This window comes from Elaeis guineensis, chromosome 1, assembly GCF_000442705.2.
Source record: "Elaeis guineensis isolate ETL-2024a chromosome 1, EG11, whole genome shotgun sequence".
Lineage (NCBI taxonomy): Eukaryota > Viridiplantae > Streptophyta > Magnoliopsida > Arecales > Arecaceae > Elaeis > Elaeis guineensis.
Window position 1 is genome coordinate 157,238,028 of NC_025993.2, and position 14,266 is coordinate 157,252,293.

The window sequence follows — 14,266 nt, forward strand, 5'->3', positions numbered from 1 at the left end:
TCCGGCTCTTTTTGTTTGCGGCTCTGGGTTTGGTTTTTAAGTGCTCACGTGTATCCATCCAATGCAGAAGGACCACAAAGCTTGAAAACAGCCGGTTGCCATTGACTACAATCTCATCCCAACTGTATTAGTAAGACAGGTGGTGCAAATGTTAACATCTGGACACGTCTGCATGGCTCCGCCACCTGCATTATTGGTTTTGCTTGTGACTGAGGACACGGTTGGTTTCAATCAATCAATTTCAATATAAATGCGACCATGGCCACCGGCAACTAATGCAATTTTCCAACCAAAGGTATTGAAAAAGATCGATGGCAGTCTTCATGCTTTCTTGCACAAAACTACTATTTGCAATGCAATCGTATCGCTCTCATGATCATTACTGGGCGAGAAGATCTAAGCCATGGAGTTAGCGTGGATTCAGGGGAACGGAAAAAGGAAATGGGTACTGCTTTGATTTTGGATGGGGGTGGTGAAAGAGAGAGAGCCAGTGGCCGACAAGAAGGTGACGTATTTGAACAAAAAGAAGGGTACGGTAGAAAAATATTTTGTTATAAACTACGCTACCAAACGCCGTCTGTGGGAATCGAACCCACGACCACATGGTTAAAAGCCATGCGCTCTACCGGCTGAGCTAAGACGGCAGAGCAATGTGTGGCAATTACTGAGACTTAATCTCCATTAAAGGGAAAATAAAAGTGCGCTTTACCCAGCACGAGTTTCCATTATAAATATACTGAGAGATGATTCTTCTATGCTGTAGTAGCTTGTGCAATTGTTGCTGGAGTCGCTAAGCCCACTCACGTTTTCTTTTCAAATATAAAATAATTTAAACAGTAAAATGACATTCACAACAATACCATATGGTTGTAGCTTCAAGTCTTATTAACTTTATTTTAGTATTTGGTCCATCTCTTTTCATTTATCAGGAATCGAAGGCACATATACAAAGAAAGGAATCCACAAGTATGTAACTAATTATGGTGCCGATAGTAATCATATATCTACTTTTTTAGATTCATTGTTAAGCCGACTATATCTTTTATCTATTGCTTGTAAATGCCTTGGATGTTTGAACAAAAGCAATCTGGTTTTTACTAAGAGAACATTTTCACAAAACACCAATTCTAATATTTATTGCTCTTCTTAAATTGTGGCCATTGTTTGCCTGCAATTTATCTACAAACATGCGCTAACTGATTAAGTTGATATAAATTCGAATGAAGCTTATTGGTTTGGTTTCACTGATATGTACAAACAAATTAAAATAACTTACTTTAAGGCCAGAGCTACTTTTTCCTTCTTTCTTTTATTTTTTTGTTTTCTTGAAAGAAAAGGAGGGGGGACCTAACCAAGCTGAATTACACGGATCCAAATACTTAAAAGACATCATACATCATTTAAGATCCAAACCCAAAACTTTCCTTGAGAGGAGTCCACCTTGTTCACTATCTTCCAAATTTTGATAGGAAACCACCATGGATCTCAAATTTGTGACTCACTTGACCCCAATGAAATCATTCTTATAATTTAAATTTAAAATCCATTTCTGGTTAGACTTTCCTTCTCAATTCAATTCTTTTTTTCCAGCTAGACTTTTTTAAAAAACAATACTGCATGGTTATGCTTTTATTTGCCACAACTCACAATGCAGCTAGAAATAGGGAAAACAACAAAAGATAAACTTGCACAAATTTATAGAACTCTGGGAGGTTCTTCTTCTCATGATTTTGTATTATTTAAAGCCTTCAGCCATCTCTCAGTTTATCTCATTAGAATTTTGACGCTTCCTTGAAAGGTTGGAGTCCACATGCTTAGCAACTTATGGCCAACCGGTTTCTCTGCATCTTCGGCTATAGTTCTCTTAACGCTGATGGAACTTGGAGTGGTTGCTCTCTTTCAAAATATTTTGTTAGCTGATGCTATTGGAGTGCAGTTTTAAGGACTCTAATTCTGAGACCTTTTTATTTTTTTCGTGGTTCTTTCCTTCTTAAAAAAAAAAAATGGATTGGTTCGTTGGTATCGCTCTCGCAATCCAATGTGCTGGGACGACATTTCGGATTCCCATCATTTTTTCTAAAACAGAAATAAAAATTGTTAATTTCTTTTTGCCACTCGGAGTAGTAAAGTAATGCAAAGTGCCACTGTACTAGGCTATGGAATTTGCTCCAACATGTGGTGGGACAGCAAGTCTAGTGCTGTTACAGAAATTTCCAAAACCACGCCGCACTTCTTTAACAGGTTATATTCTGTCTCTATACTCGAAAGCATCTGTTCCTCCTACCAAAAAAAGAAAGAACAAAAATCTTTTACTTTTCCCAACAAGAAAACCAAAATGTTGCAGGCCAAGATATTTCCTTTCTCGTAAGAAATATTTCCTCTGGTGAGCTAACACCGGCGTTTCCGAACAAGATAGGCATCTTTTTCATGATATTCATCCTTTAAAGTGCTTCTCTTAAGGTTTAGGGGTCGGGGATGGCAACAGATTTGAGTGTGGGGTGGGTCAGCTGTTATCATTAGCCTCTCAAAATGGAGTAAGATGAGTTGAGTTCGATAAGGCTTGTCGGATGGATCTGATTGGATGAAGCCACAAAACCTTTTGCATTTAAACCATCTTTTTTCGTCTCAGAGAGAATTTATGGAGAGCTATATATATACATATACATACATACATATATATATATATATATATATATATATATATATATATATATATATATATATATATATATATATATATATATGTTGGGATATACCGATCGATCTTGATGCCAACTCACCGACACCGACTCACCGACGGGTCACGATACCGACCCATCCTCGATGCCGACTCACCGACGGGTCCCGAGCTGACCCATCCTCGAGGATGGACCGACCGACCTTGCCCATCTGACGACGGACAATACCAACAGTAGCCACCGATCACGTCCGATCAGAGCGTGTCGGCCTAACAGGCCAACACTGCTTCCGATCATCACCGACTCCCTGTCGGGTGGGACACCACCGACTCCTTGTCGGTTTGGACAACCGACGTCCGACCTCTACTGGCCCTTCTAGGCGCCGAACGAGCGGCATGGGCTGCAGTCCTGTCAAGGACATGCCGTGCAACCGCCAGGGGGCGTGGCCAGCAACCTGGGGCGCCGTCCTGCCAAGGATGCGAATTAATTCCTAGGACCTGTCAGCTCGTCAACGATATGACAACCCCCGACGATTTGACAACTCTTCAGTTGTCTACATCACCGACGGCGGAACTATACCACCTCATACTATAAAATGAGGTAAGGCAGCAGCTTGAGGGGAGAGTCCTTTCTCTCTCTCGCTCTCTCCACCGCTGAGTTCCCTAATTCCTCTCTACTGTTGCCTAGTCTCCTCTCTGACTTGACCGTCGGAGGGTCCCCACCGGAGGCATCTCCCGTCAGTGTGGACTTTTCTTTGTAGGTGCTCGTTCCCGGCGACCAGACGACGAGAAGATTGGCCGCAACAATATATATATATATATCCAGATTGAGTTTTTGGTGGATTTTATCATTAGCAATACTTGCTCCGAGTTTGCTATGGATCAAGTAAAGTCCACTCTATTGGGGTCAGATGGGATTTTGTAGATGAGTAGTTCTTTGTACACCACCGTCCGTGTAGAACTTTCGATGTGGAGCATACCATGTCGTTTGGTTGGTCCACGTAGCACTCATATGGCATGATGTGATGGCTCCTATTTTTTCACGGACTATAGCCTGATGCTCTACGGCATCATTAATTTTAATTTTTTCAAAATAATGAAAAAACACTTTTGCCCCCATTGCTCGGCAAAAAAAAAAAGATGCCTATTGAGAGAGAGGGAAAGAAAAGTCGAGTTGAAATTTTTTCATCTTCCCTCCACTTTGTTTTTCCTTCACTTCGGTGTTCAGCATTTTTTTTTTCTTCCTCCATCTTCTCTTCCAAAATACCTCTTTATCTTTCCTCCACTTCGGCGACCAACATTTTTTTCATTTTCTTCATTCGAACAATCGAAGAAACTCGACCGGACCATCTCCGTGGTTGGCCTCGTTCTTTAGATGGAGACTCTCCTCTTGAGAGAGATTCCACAATGAGCATTTTGTCATTTTTCAGAAGGTATACTATTTGTTGAGGGAGCATTTTTAAATAAGCATTTTTATTCAGTAAAAGCCTATTTTGAGCATTTTAAATTACAATATGATATTATAGATTAATATATTTTAAAATTATACAATATCCATATAATATTTTAAAATTCATACCTAAAGAGGGATGTCATAATATTTTTTATAAAATTTACGATACCGATTCACAAAATGCCTATAATTTTTTATTTAGGAGGGGTTAATGCCTTCATTTTTTTTAATGTCGGATGTCATAATTTTTGTGAAAAAATATCATATTTCTGTTTCCATATATATTCACCATATTTTTTTTATGGCGTATTATGATATTTTGGGAGTCATAATTCAGACTATGGATGACAGAAAGTATTGGTAGGAAGGATTAATGCCTTCGATTTTTTGTTTAGTACCGGAGTGTCCTAATTTCTGTGAAGGAATGTCATAAGTTTTAAAAAGAGATGTCATAATTCTATTGCTACATATATTCATCATCTTTTTTTCTTCGTGGCATATTATGATATTCTGGGAGTCATAATTCAGGCCACGGATGATAAAAAGTATTGATAGGAGGGGTTAATGCCTTCGATTTTTTATTTAGTGTTGGGGTATCATAATTTTTTTGAAAGGATGTCACAATTTTTGTGAAGAAATGTCATATTTCTGTTTTCACATATATTCATCATATTTTTTTCTTCATGGCGTAAATTCAGACCACGAATGACAGAAAATATTGGTAGGAGGGATTAATGTCTTTAATTTTTTTGTTTAGTATCGAGATATCATAATTTTTATGAAGAGATGTCATATTTTTTAAAAAGAGATGTCATAATTCTATTTTCATATATATTCATCATTTTTTTCCTTTATGGCATATTATGATATTTTGGGAGTCATAATTCAGGTTACGGATGACAGAAAGTATGGTGATTTATTATAACAGTAAGATAGAAATTTCTTTTACGTAATATAACATTCTCTTTTTTTTTTTTCATATCGCAGTTGGTTTCTCAATTATTCCATAGCTTGTAAGTGTGAAGCTCTCACAACTCTTTAATAATTCTTACAAGCTGACAGTTTATATTCAGAATGTTTGGTGTTAGATTTGTGCCTTAGAAGTCAATTGTTGGTTGATACATTATGTACTTACATGGTCTAAACTTGTACTTGTAATCTTTTTATCAATAAAGAGTTTTTTCTTTCTAATCATGTATATATGTCCATGATTTATCCTATAAATTAACAAAGATGATTTTTGTATATTCTTAAAGAGTCAAGAATTTGAGATATATATTAATTAGTGATTAATTTTTAAATACTCTCGATCAATAGATCATCACGGAGAACAGTGATCAATTCATTTGAGATCGGTGTATGGTTCACCTCCCTTATGGGTAGATGAGTCTTGGATCTGTGGTGCAGAGACACTGGGGTGAAGGTGTGGGTGGTTGTTAGAGAATAATTTGCACTGAGCGTGACCAACACGAGAACCACATGGATGTCTACTCACTCATCAATGATTTTCTCAATGTTGCAGTGGTGTGAGTGATCCTTTGACCTGCAGTATCATTGACTATTCGCAGTGAGGCTACTAGATTTGACTGCACGTTCTTTTAGTCCCTAGCCATTTGAATTTTTGCTGTGTATGTTGGCTTCAGTAGGTTCAGGTTTGCTGAGTAGAATACACCTAAATAGAATCTATTGATTTTGGTAGAAAAAGAGAAGTTCTATGTGATTTGCGAGACTGAGTTCAGAAAGTCTTTGGCCAAAATAAGTGTGAATACCGAAAAAGAGTTTTCACGAAATTCATTAATAAACTCGAGTCGAGCCAATTTTGCATATGACTGATGATGGGATCTGATGAATTCTCCATGACTTCCATCAAGTCAGGACTCATGATAGAAGGACTGAATTATATGATAACTGCACATAAGGGTTCGTACTTTCATTCTACTAGGTTGTCACTACATACTGCTAGATGTCACTGATAGATTATGAGACTCATTGGACGTCATCTTGATAATCGATGGTCCTCGAAGGATAGAATTAGAAATGTTCCATTCCATCGAAAAGAGTTTCGATGATATTGTGACAGAGATCACAATATATTTCATTATCAGATAGAATGGAACCTATGAGATCATACATTAAGGGATTTAATCTCAAGTTTGCCAATTGGGCTTATAAAGTTTCAATTGGATTAGGATTTATTGAAATCCTATTTGGTTTATGAAAACCATGCTAGCATACGATTAAACCTAATTCTTCTCGGTACTTCGATTTGATTAAGTTCATAGCCTTGAACCTAACTTAAATCCATTTGAATTTAATTGAGCTCTTAATTGTGAGCCCAAAAAAATTTGATTAAGTCAATTAGTTGGCATAATTATCCTAATATTATCTCTTTTTTATCTCTTGATTATCTCTAAGTGTATATGTGGAATAGATGGAAGATTGGGTGGCGCATCCTTTTCTTTTTAAAAAATTTTGAACGCCAAATCCTTGAGGAGCCCACCCCCTCTTATGTGTCATGGCATGGTGGAGAGAGAGTGGGGTCCACGCCCTATCTCTTTTGGCTAGAGATCCATTTGTGGGGTGCCAACTCCATTTGTGGGGTACCCAGAGTTGGCACCCCAACTACCCGACAAATATTCCATGATGCCTCTTGTACATGCTTTAAGAGATTGATTAATTACTATTTATATTTGATTTTATTTGACATAAATTAGATTGAAAAAGGTAAAAAATTCTTATAAGATAAGGATCTATCTTTTTAAGTTGATTGAATTCCTCATATGTGTCGGGGTAGTGTCTATTTAAAAGGAGGACTTTAGGGTTTCTTAAGTGGTTGAATTTTTTATCAAGAAAAATTCTTTCTTCCTTCTCCATGCCTCCTCTCCTCCCTCTCTTCCTTTCCATGCCCAAAAGATGGGTGCCTCTCTTCCACACGTCTAAAAGCAGTGTTGGTGACTTAAAGATTGTAGATCAAAGAGAAGAAGAAGAAGGCTGCAGATCAAGGAGTTGATCTCGCAGTTAAGATTAAAGATGTTGATCAAAGTTCAAAGATTGAGATTTTTTTTTAAAAAAAAATTTCTATGAGGAGAAAGAAGTTCGAGATCGATCCCGGTAGATAATCGTAGAGGTTGGACATGTGTGCGGCTCAACTTTCTACGAATCCAAGATCATCAAAAGCGATGAATTTCTATCCGCATAAAGGTAATGAGATTTGATCTCATAATTATTTTTAAATTCTAGATTATTGATATGTGTTTTCTCTTGGGCTAGAGTAGGTTTAGATTTGATATCTTACATGTGGGGTTAAAGGGTTTAACCCATTTATTTTTCTGCTGCCTGTTTTCAAAATTTTGAAATCTATATATGCTGCCTTTCCGATTTTCTAACAGTGGTACCAGAGCCACAGATTTTGAAAACATATGTAATATAATTTTTAGATTAGTTTTGAAAGTATTAATAATTTAAAATTAATTTTATACTGATATAAGGTCGTCCTGGTACAAAGTTTATCCTTTATATTGCAAAGATTGTCCTAGCACAAGATTGATCAATTTTGAAAACTGTTTATGAAATAATTAAATCAAATCTTTTAGATTTGAGAATTAGCATATGTGATATGTTTATTTTGAGTTTAGATCTAAAATTAGAATGATTAAAAGTTTACATCAAACTGATATAAGGTTGTTCTGATATAGGGTTTACCCCCTATATTGTAAAGATTGTCCTAGTTTAATATGAATTAATTTTTGAAAAAGTATTTTTAAAATATTTTGATCATTATTTCAGATTTGATTTTATACATATTGGATATGTGTAAATTTAGTTTTAGATCTAAAATTAATATATATGTGATGCATATTTGATTTAGATCTGAAGCTACATATATTTGATATATGAAACTGAATTTAGATTTGAAACAGATTCAGGATCATTAGCCATTAATTGCATGTAATGAAACATAATCTAAAAATTATTTTTAGATCTGAAATTATGTTGTTGTATGTGGGTGTGGATTGAACAAATTAGGTCTAAATGGACAAACTACAATTAGGATCTAATTGATTAGATCAAGCTAGAATTTATTTTCGATTTTGAGCAGTTGATTGAACCTAATCGATGGATGATTAGGATTAGACCAAAGGAGCTCAAAGTCGACTTTAGTTGTAGTTGATCGCATCGATTCACATTTTGATGTGAGTTGATTGACTCAAGATCGAATTTAGTTCAATAGTTTGGATCCGTTTTAATAGGTTAATCTTATCAATTCTAATCGACCAATTTGATATCTAAGGTAAGTATTTGGATGATGGTTATTTAATTGATTCTGTTGTCTGATCTGATTAATTTTGATTGGTGTCTAAAGAAAGCAACGGGGGGACTCCCATGCATCTTAACTTATCTGGCCATTTTAGGAGATTCAGTTTCGTGTTAGGTTACTATTGATGTACTGACCTAATTTAATCAGTTGGATGTCAGATCTGTTGATTTAGAAGAGACCTAAATCCAAATCTCCTAATTAAATATTAAGTCTAAAGGTCTTCCATCATTGTACAGATGCGGATGCCTTTCCGGCGTTGATCGTTCTCGATCGGTTACAGTGATTCGGTTGCATCGGGAAGGTACAATCACTCTATTGACATATGATGTTCCGAGATAGAGATGGGGTTGGATCCAATAATTGTTAGGTGAGGGTCTCAATGACGGCTTTACATCTGCTGGTGAACGATGGGTCTGACTTAACTAAGAAATGTATCAATAACTGTTAGGTGAAGCCACAGGACTTGGAGATCAAGCCCACTGCATCTTGCTTAAAGAAGCAATGGACAAAGTGTTGTCCACTTATCGGTTTGCACTCATCAATAACTGTTAGGTAAGGTATGTGTTGCGTATAAAATACCTCCCAGCCGAAGTTCATGTTAGGAGTGACCACTCGGGGATTCTACCGACGTCCAACCAGCAGGGCGACTTCTCTCCTGCGGCTGAGTCTCCGCAGCATTCCCGAGTTCTGCCGACGGATAAACCCCCACCAGCATCGACCAGATTCTTCACGGCCACAGGTAGACTCCATTCAGACTCCTACGGGAGTCGGACTACGTCCCCAACTTCAACTGCAGAAAGACTCCATCCGGACTCCTACGGGAGCCGGACTTCGTCTCCGACTTCAACTATAGGTAGACTCCGTCCGGACTCCTACGGGAGCCGGACTTCATCCCCAACTTCAACTGCAGGAAGACTCCATCCGGACTCCTACGGAAGCCGGACTTCATCCCCGACCTCAACTGCAGGAAGACTCCGTCCGGACTCCTATGGGAGCCGGACTTCATCCCCAACTTCAACTACAGGTAGACTCCGTCCGGACTCCTACGGGAGCCGGACTTCGCCCCCGACTTCAACTACAGGTAGACTCCATCCGGACTCGTACGGGAGCCGGACTTCGTCCCCGACCTCAACTGCAGGAAAACTCCGTCCGGACTCCTACGGGAGCCGGACTTCGTCCCCGACTTCAACTATAGGTAGACTCCGTCTGGACTCCTACAGGAGCCAGACTTCGTCCCCGACTTCAACTACAGGTAGACTCCATCCGGACTCCTACGGGAGCCGGACTTCGTCTCCGACTTCAACTATAGGTAGACTCCATCCGGACTCCTATGGGAGTCGGACTTCGTCCCCAACTTCAACTGCAGGAAAACTCCGTCCGGACTCCTACGGGAGCCGAACTTCATCTACAGAAAGCCTCTGACTGGACTCCTACAGCAAATGGCCCTCACCTATAGTGCTAACGCTCAAGGCGCCCCAACGGTAGACGGCCCACCAGCAACATCCGAGCTCCTTTCAGATGGATAACCACCTCTCTCCACCGGGTGCTTCAACCAAACTTCAGTCGACGGGCCTAGACTCCCTGACAGGCCACAGTAACGGCCACGACTCTGCTCCACCTCCTACGATGGATTCTGTGCGGCTCCATCATTCCCCGTAATGGGCTCCACACGGTGGGCCGCAGTAATGACCATGATTCTGCTCCACTTCTCGCGACGGATACTGCATGGCTCTATCCCTCCCTGGCGAGTCGCGACAACGGACGCCGCTCCACTCTCCGCAACAGACTCCACGTGGCAAGCTGTGGTGACAGCCATGACTCCGCCCCATTATTCTTCATAATAAATTCCTCCTGGCCCCGGGCGGCCCACGACTAGGCGGTTACAAATGTCGCTATCAATTCGTTGCTCCCTCCGCTTATAAAAAGGAGGGGCCCCAGATATGTGACTCTCTAAGCTCTCATTCTTTACCTAAAAACTCTGCTAAAATTTTCGTTCGAGCACTCCATTCTTGTTGAGGCAGAGAACTGACTTGAGCGTCGGAGGATCTTGCCGGAGCAACCCCAACTCTGGTTTAGACTTCTTTTGCAGGTCCCGATGGCGACCGCGACTCCCTCAACTCCAGCTTCTCCGATGCAGGTGGATTTTTGCACCAACAGGATTGGCGCTAGAGGAAGGACTGTGTCTTCGTAGTACCCTTATTCTTAAAGGAGCGCTCAACGGGACCACCTCCGATCATCTTCTCCGACGTCCTCTCCTTCTTCCCCCGCTAGATCTTCGCCCGATGCCACCCCGCAGAGCATCCACACGGTGATCCACGGCCTCTGCGGCCAGATCTCAGGCTCCGACCTCGCCCCCAGTTTCCCAGCCTCCTCCTCCTCCTTCGGCAACGGCCGCCGACATGGAGCGGTCAGACAATCGGCCTCCGATGGATTTTGCCAACACCATCTCGGAAGAATCCCGACGGGGAGTGACCGGCGTATTGGCCGGACCTCCCAAGCGGTGAAAGATTGAGGAATCCATAACTTTCACTGAAGAAGATGCTTGGGGAGTTCAATTTTCTCATAACGACGCGGTTGTAGTTTCCTTGAATATAGCTAATTACGACGTTCGCCGCATTCTTATCGATAATGAAAGTTCGACCGACATTTTGTTCTACGACGCCTTCTCAAGAATGTCCATCATTGACGGCCATTTGGGGCCGATTAGCTCCCCTCTGGTAGGGTTTACCGACGATGCTGTCCCAGTGGAGGGAGTAATAACTTTGACTGTAGCTGCGGATCGATATCCAAGACAACCCAGAGCTCTGGTGAACTTCCTGGTGGTGAAGGTGCCGTCAGTCTACAACGCGATCCTCGACCGACCTGGCCTCAATGCTCTCTGGGCCGTCATGTCAACCTACCATTTGAAATTAAAATTTCCTACCAACCAGGGGGTCGGAGAAGTCAGGGGAGACCAAGCCCTGGCCAGACACTGCTATAACATAGCCTTGCAAAGAAGTGACCAATCCGACCTCTGTCCAGTTGATGGGCTGGACGTCCGCGATGACCTCGCTGAGGAGAGGGGCAGCCCAATCGAAGATCTGGTTTCGATCCCTTTGAACGACGAAAATGCGGAGCATGTGGTGAAGATCGGCTCTAACCTGGGGGAGGAGGTGCGGACGCATCTCATTGATTTTCTATGAAAGAATGCGGATATTTTTGCTTGGGTTCCAGCAAACATGCCGGGGATTGACACAGAAGTCATGGAACACCGTCTGGCCGTCGATCCAAAGCATTGACCGACGACAGAAAAAATTCGAGGTCACGCACCGGAGAGGCAGAAAGTGATAGCCGAGGAAGTGGACAAACTCCTGAAAGCCGGATTCATTAGAGAAGTCAACTATCCTGACTGGATTTTCAACGTTGTCCTAGTCAAAAAGGCAAACGGCAAGTGGAGGATGTGTATAGACTTCAAAAAGCTGAATAAAGCCTGCCCAAAGGACAGCTACCCTCTGCCCAGAATTGATCAACTGGTGGACGCAACCTCGGGCCATGAGCTTCTCACCTTTATGGACGCATTCTCCGGCTATAACCAAATCAGGATGGCGTCGGAAGACGAAGAAAAGACTGCTTTCATTACTAACCGTGGCCTTTACTGTTACAGGGTCATGCCTTTTGGCCTCAAAAATGCAGGTGCGACCTATCAGCGGCTGGTGAACAAAATCTTTAAGGAGCAGATCGGCCGCAACATGGAGGTCTACGTGGACGACATACTCGTGAAAAGTAAATCTTCCATGAACCACGTCGCCGACCTCGAGGAGACCTTCGACGTCCTCTGGAAATATAAGATGAAGCTGAACCCGACTAAATGTGCTTTCGGAGTGACCTCGGGGAAGTTCCTGGGCTTCATGGTGTCGGAGCGTGAGATTGAAGCCAATCCAGAGAAAATTCGCACCATCCAGGAGATGGCCGCCCCGAAGTCGATAAAAAAAGTTCAACGCCTTACAGGGAGGGTAGCAGCCCTGAATCGCTTCATCGCGAGGTCGGCCGAACGGTGCTTACCCTTCTTCCAAACCCTCAAGTGGCCGAAGGACTTCTGTTGGACCCCTGAGTGCCAACAGGCATTCGAAGAGCTAAGAAGCTACCTTGGCTCACCCCCGTTGTTGGCGAAGCCCGATCCTGGAGAGGAGCTTTTTTGTACCTGGCGGTCTTCTCTATGGCTCTCGCAGCAATCCTTGTTAAGGAAGAGGCGAAAATTCAATGGCCGATCTACTACGTCAGTCGCACGTTGAGAGACGCCGAAACCAGATATACTAAATTAGAGAAACTAACTTACGCCCTGTTGATTGCAGCCCGGAGGCTCCGACCCTACTTTCAAGGGCACGCCGTAATGCTACTCACCGACCAGCCGATCAAGGCTATTCTGCACTGGACAGATGCCTCTGGGAGGATGGCGAAATGGACGATCGAGCTCACCAAATTCGACATCAACTATCGATCCAGACCGACGGTAAAAGCCCAGATATTGGCAGATTTTATAGTGGAGTGCACAATCTCGGAGGAGGCCGAACCAGAACAGGGTGAAATGGACGACCTTGAGCCCCGACCGAACTCCCCTGAAGAAGAAGCTGGCCTCCCTGGTTGCTTTTGGACCCTCTACGTGGATGGGTCTTCCAACATGTCGGACGCAGGCGCGGGCCTGATCTTGATCAGTCCAGAGAGAATCGTCGTGGAGTACGCTCTGTGCTTCGAGTTCTCCGCAACAAACAATGGAGCGGAATATGAAGCTCTGATTGCAGGATTGAAGATCGCCAAAGAATTGGGAGCAGATAGGCTCCAAGTTCACAGCGACTCCCAACTGGTGGTGGGACACGTCAGCGGAAACTACGAAGCACGGGAGGACAGCATGGCTAAGTATCTTGAAAAGGTAAAGGAGCTCATCCCCGCCTTTAGTAGCTTCCACATTAGGCAGATTCCAAGAATGAAAAATACCAGGGCCGATCTTCTCTCCAAGCTGGCTACGCTGGCCCCGGCTGAATTGCCCAAGGATGTTCTCTTTGAAGTTCTGAAATACCCAAGTACGGAAGAATCGCGGCCCGTGATGGAAATTGATCATGAGCCCAGTTGGATCGACCCATTGATGGCATATCTCAGGGATGGAGTTCTCCCTCATGATGCAAAAGAAGCTCAGAAGCTCAGAAATCAAGCCTCCCGGTACATCCTCTATGAGGATAAGCTGTATAAGAGATCATACTCTTTGCCCCTCTTAAAATGTCTCCGACCTTCGAAAGCTGACTATACCTTGTGGGAGGTAGATGAAAGAATCTACGGAAGTCATCTGGGGGCTAGATCCTTATCCCACAATTTACTCCGCCAAGGACACTACTGGCCGGCTATGCATCGTGACTCAATTGAGTACGTCAGAAAGTGCGACCGATGTCAGAGATATGCCAACATCCAGAGACAGCTCGCCACCGAGCTCACACCCTTGAGTGCCCCATGGCCATTTGCGCAATGGGGGATGGATATCCTTGGACCCTTTTCCGTAGCGTCGGGGCAGATAAAATTTCTCCTGGTACCGATTGACTACTTCACCAAGTGGGTCGAAGCCGAACCACTGGCAAAAATCACAGAGGCTAAAGTGCAAGACTTCGTCTGGAAGTTAATCGTTTGCAGGTTCGGTCTGAAAGTTAATCGTTTGCGGGAGCGAGATTCACCGAATTCTGTGAAGACCTAAACATCTCACACAACTTCACATCCGTAGTCCATCCTCAGGCGAACGGTGAAGCTGAGGTGACCAACAGAACTCTGCTGCAAGGGATCAAGACAAGGCTCGAAA

At 42.6% G+C, this 14,266-nt stretch overlaps 1 non-coding gene across 1 annotated transcript; it reads right to left on the reverse strand.

Annotated features, from left to right (window-relative positions):
• Positions 1 to 571: 571 nt before the first annotated feature.
• TRNAK-UUU (transfer RNA lysine (anticodon UUU)) lies at positions 572 to 644 on the reverse strand. The gene has a single exon. It is a non-coding gene; the product is annotated as a tRNA-Lys (tRNA).
• Positions 645 to 14,266: the final 13,622 nt, after the last annotated feature.